The sequence below is a fragment of the Lutra lutra genome, chromosome 3, assembly GCF_902655055.1.
Source record: "Lutra lutra chromosome 3, mLutLut1.2, whole genome shotgun sequence".
Lineage (NCBI taxonomy): Eukaryota > Metazoa > Chordata > Mammalia > Carnivora > Mustelidae > Lutra > Lutra lutra.
This window is the reverse complement of record NC_062280.1, coordinates 167,762,366-167,768,365: the sequence shown is the minus strand read 5'-3', so window position 1 is coordinate 167,768,365 and position 6,000 is coordinate 167,762,366.

The window sequence follows — 6,000 nt, the reverse complement described above, 5'->3', positions numbered from 1 at the left end:
AAGTCATTTGAAACTTTTTTTTTAAATGTAGAACATTTCCTTTTTTCTGTTTAGCTATAAATGACCTACACATTATATATTTTTTTTAAATATTTTATTTATTTATTTGAGAAAGAAAGAGATCACAAGTAAGCAGAGAGGCAAGCAGGGAGAGAGGGGGAAACAGGTTCCCTGCTGAGCAGAGAGCCCAATGCAGGGCTCGATCCCAGGACCCTGAGATCATGACCTAAGCGGAAGGCAGAGGCTTAACCCACTGAGCCACCAAGATGCCCCATGACCTCCACATTAGATTAGTTTCAGGTGTGCAATATAATGATTCAGTATATGCCTATATTACAAAATGGTCACCACAATAAGTCTAGTTAATATCCATCATCACATGTAGTTACAGTTTTTTTTTCTCATGATCAGAACTTTGAAGACCTACTACTACTGTCTTAGCATACCTTCTTACGATATATCATTTGCAAAGGGGGAGGTATAAAGTGGAGAGGATGTGAAGAAACTGGAACTAATGTATTTCTGGTGAGTGATTCTAAATTGATTCAACTCCTGTGGAAGAGTATTTGCTATATACTGCACAGTGGAATATCTGGGTACACTATGACACAATTCACTCCTACATATATTCCCAAGAGACATGCGTGCAGGTGTCACAAGACTTATGCAAGAATACTTATAGCAAAGACGTTCACAAGAGCAAGAAACTAAAAAAGAACCCAAATGAGACACCAGAGTGGCTCAGTCATTTAAACGTCTGCCTTCGACTCAGGTCATGATCCCAGGATCCTGGGATTGAGCCCCACGTGGGCTCCCTGCTCAGTGGGAAGCCTGCTTCTCCCTCTGCCAGCCACTCCCCCTACTTGTGCTCTCTCTCTCATTCTCTCTCTCCCTAATAAAATCTTTAAAAAATAAAAAAAAAAAAGAACCCAAATGTCCATGAACCAAAGACTGGATTAATAAACTCCAGCATTTCAGACAGTAAGGCAAATAAATAACTACGGCAACATTCACTGTTATGGCTGACCCTCTGAAAGGTAATTGTGCCAAATGGTATTTTTCCAAAAATGGCCACGATGTATTTCCAGCCTCAAACGTTCCTCCAGAAATTTATCATTCCCTTCTCCACAACCTCCCATGTCAACAGGTAGAGTCTGTGTTCCTTCCCTTTGAATCTGGGTGGGTCTTTTTGACCCCTTCAACTCATACAGGACAGATGCCGTGTGACTTCTAAGGGCAAGTCATAAAAGGCACCACAGTTTCTGCCTGGCCCTTGGAAAATCGAGCTGCCTTGCATGGGGTCTGACAACCCTAATGCCAGCAGACCCCACAGAAAGAGATGGAGGGAGAAGCCCAGAGAAATTCTCCTTGCTTCAGTCCTCAGCAGCTGTGGTGTAACCAGGTCAGGACCTAGAAATATGAGTGGCCGCGTCTCAGAGATGACCCCAGGTCCAATAAGCCCCATGGCTCCAAACACATGGAACCAGAACCCCCCAGCCATGCATTTCTTGAATTCCTGATTCCAGAGACACCGTGAGATGTCCGTTTGTGTCCATCAACTATCAACTATAAATGATGGTTGTTTTACACCAAGTTTTGGAGTGATGTGTAATATAGTGATGGATAACAAGAATGACATTGGCTGAAAGCAAAGAACAAATCCCAGGAAATTATTATAGTCTGATATCACTTTCTTAGTGCTCAGAAATGAGTAAAATGAAAAAAGAAAATTCTATTTTAAGAGTCATTGAAAAAATACAGTATTTTCTAGATTTTGATGTTCGTTTCTGATTTTATTGTGCTAGAATTAGAGAATTATTTGTATTATTTCTACTTTTCAAGATGCATGAAGGTTTTCTGTGTAGCATAATATGTGATCAATTATTGTAAATGCAACTTTTGTATTCCTATACTACTGAAATCTTTATAATTACAACAACATAGTATCAGCAGCCTTCCATTTCTTTAGACAATATCTATTAACTTTCTATTGTGAGCAATGATAACGTTAGCCTGCTTCCTGCTTCCTCTCCCCCACTTCCTCTTCATCTCTGTTGTCTTTTCTAATGTTTGATAGTATGGCTACAAACACTAATATTCTTGTTACTTGATCTGTCAACTTTAAATGCTATCTCTTGATTCTTAGCCATTACAGATGAAGCAATCAATAGACTTACTCTAACTCCCATTTCCCCTGCTTTGTCTCCAAAGTTGCATTAGTTCTATAATGTCTAAATGGCCATATCTGTTTGATCACCACGTTCCCTCCCATTTGGTTTCACCCTTGCCTACAGCTAAATAGATTAAGTACCACCTGCCCATACACCAGCCAGTTTCCAAAGTCATCTCCAGGGATTTCATCAAGAAGAGTTTATTCAAACAATATTCCCTGTGCTCCTGCATGTTCAGACAGCCTGGACAGACTTTGGTCTTTACATCTCAAGGATAGTTTGGCTGGATATTTAATCTTTGGCAGACACTTTCCACTAAAGATACTGTATAAGTGTTTAAAATATTGACAGTTTGGTGCATGCTGTTTATCTGCTGGGAAAACTGGCTGTTCTTATACATATTTTTCTTCTGTAGAATATCTTTTCCTGATGCTATAGCACTTGGACATTTTGCTGGAGGTCATGAAGTCTAGAAGGTACACTGGGGGGGCCTCCCAGCAGAAATCTTTCTCCTCCTGAACTCGCACAGAGGTTGCCAATGTTCTGCAATTACTGCTCACTGTGTGACTCCTTGTTTAGTCCTACCTCTTCTGCTTAGCTGAACCAAATGGATCTAGAGGGCCTCAATGAGAGCCCTGCTCACCCCAGTTCCTGACCCCATTCTTGTAAACAAGTGATGTAGCATTTGCATATTAGGGAGAGCCCCTTATCTTCGGGAGGTGGTCCAATCTGAGCTCTGGCGTACTCCAGGCTTCCTCTCTACTTCCTCCTATGGCTTTTGGCCATTCTTACATAAGTTTGAAGCCAGTAGATTATATACATGATTTCATGAAGAGGTAAGCTTTGCAAGGTCCATTTTTTCTTCCTTAGGCTTTTGCCTTTTTCCTAGGAGAAGGGGCAAAAAAAAGCTGAGTTGTGTGACCCTTTTGTGTCAATATTGTGCCAAGTGTCAAAAGCACTTTTGGTTTGTAAGAACTGGACTCAATGAGAAAGAATAGGGTTTGTGGGTCCTAAAGATCCAGAGCTTGTTTCCCTCAGAGCATAGATTTTAACTACACATTATATGGTAGAAAACTCTCTCTGATAATTACAGAGCAGGTTCCCTCATTTCAAATGATGTAAGAGAAGAATCAGATGGCTGGAATGAATTGATTTGGAGGAAACATGACTAGATCATACAGAGCCCTCTGAGAAGTGCCCAGAACTCTGTCCCAATTTGGAAACTAAATTTTGAATAGAAATAGCAACAGAAACCCTCTGTTTGGGGGGAGAGTCTCAGCGAAGAGAGAACTACAGTTTTGCCTCCCAAGATATAACTTGGGAAGATACGTTTTGGAGCAAGTCTCCAACATAGCATCTGAAGAGTGGGAAAGAAAGGACAAGAAAGTTTTCTATGCAAAACATTCCCATATGCGTGGAAGTGGCACAAACAAAAGAAAAACAAGAATGTATAGACTCTGAGGCTCGAGGTCACAGACATCAGTCATAGATGCCCCAGGGCACTGCAGCAGAGATTACTCAGGGGAACTACAGCTCCCTGGAGGCCAGCAAGTTCAGGAGACATCACTTGGCCCAAACACACCTTGCCAATGACAGGACAATGCAAAGGCAACAGCCTTCTTCCCAACATATATATCCCAAAAGAGATGGAAGGAGAGAGAGTGAATATAAAACCGACTGAATATTTAACTTGATTTGGCCACATGGAAGTTGTAAATAACTGAGTCATCTTGAATTACTCAAATTATCTCTTTGCCATCTCCAAAATGGGAGGTACACAACTGCGTTAATTTCACTTGCAGAGAAATAAACACTATTAGAATTTTATACACATAGGTTAGCGACTGTGAAACTTTAAATCTGCTACATGTGGGGCCTTGCCTGAAATTCCAAGGAACACTCGTGCAAGGCATACTTGCACCATGAACTAATTCAAACCCTAGACAAGAATGGAAGCAAGTCAGAACCGTGATGCTATGAGAGAACTGTGTGCAGAAAGCCAAAGTCTGGCCCTCCAAACTGTGCTATTCACTTCACTGAACACCTATTGATAGTCAGCAGAGACAAAGAAGAGGGAACAGCATGGAGAGTTATACTTAGGGCCATCAGCTCTGACTCTGAACTGCCAAAGAAATAAATCTCCTACTCGCAGAGGGAAGGTCGATTCTAGGGGTACCAGCTTGGGCCATAAAGGTGGGGATGGCAGTATATTTAAAGAGTTTGATTTGGAAGAAGAAACAAGATCCCATGTTCAAGCTATGAGGAGTGCCCATAACTAGTGTTATAGAAGCTAAATAGACTAGGGAGGAACTTGAGACCTGCAGAACAAAGAACACCATGATGATGCAAGAACCACGAGTGGTCAGATCCTATCATCCCTCTAGCCGGACTGTCAGGACGCAGTAGATGGGACAGTCACTATTGCCAGGAACCAGTGGACATCCCAAGAGGCTTAGAGTGGTGTTCATACATCTATTCCTACAACCCTAGGCAAAGACCTATCCTTAGTCCAGCTTCAGGGTAGCACTTTCCATAGCATAGTCTACGTTGGAGGGGAAAGTGAGCAAAGAGAAATCTTTGGGAGAACAGTGATAATCCTATAATAGAAACAAGTGATAACTTCACCCATGATCCCCATGTAACTGCATAATCTCAGGAACTCTGAGAAGTCAGTCGTGGGTAAGCAAAATTTGAACAGGGACTTCACTATGATATTCCTGGCCAATATTTTTCCCCCGAGGGATGCAAATATTTATTAGGAGGAAGAAAGAAGGTAATATTTTTGAAAATTAATCAATGCAATTTATTTTTGCAGTCATTCTTAAGTTCTTAATGTTTTTAAAAACTCTATGTACTGAGTAAATAATAATTATTTCAAGAGGGGGTCAGATCCAATTTAGAACAACAAAAAAGTCACCATTTCATTTTAAGTTTGAAAGTAGAAGTTTAAAAATCCAGAGTGAGCAAGGAGGAAATTAAATTCACAAGGGTCATGTCTAGAAACCCAAGATGGTAGGCAACAGGTTCAGGGAGATTCTAAAACAAAAGAGTAATAGCTTGGCTTTCCCAGGTAAAGCCCACAACACTACAAATGTTCTAGAAAAAGCTTAAATCCAACAATGACCCAAATGCTATTAACTAACAAAATTGAATAAGGTCTCTGAGTTCTTGAGTTTTTGACCTGAATGTGGTGTAGAGAAAGATATTAGAGGCTTGCACTGACAGAACAGGTGGATCAAAGGAGACTTCACATTTGGAACAAAGAAGATAAAGAAGGATGGTCTGACAACTTGAGACCACTGGAGGGGTATGGACTTAACGGTGTATAGACCAGGTTTCCAAGTTCAGACAGGACTAGCTATAAATTGCACAAAGGATACCACATGAATCAGATGACCCATCCCTAGGCAGAGACAAATTTTTAAAAATATTTTATTTATTTATTTGACAGAGAGAGAGATCACAAGTAGGCAGAGAGGCAGGCAGAGAGAGAGGAAGGGAAACAAGCTCCACACTGAGCAGAGAGCCCTACGTGGGACTTGATCCCAGGACCCTGAGATGATGACCTCAGCCAAAGGCAGAGGGTTAACCCACTGAGCCACCCAGGCACCCCCAGAGGCAATATTTTTACCAGTCCCTCCCTGAACTCTTTTTTGACCAGGATTTTAGTTCAACTCCTGGTTTGAAGTAGAAAATGAGGGAGAATCACAAACTGATTTGAAAACTTGTACTGACCACATTCAGGTTCAGGAAATTACTAAGTAAACTTGAATTGGCAATACAGAAATTTACCGCATCAGAAAGACTGGAAGTTCTTAAGTAGTTTCAG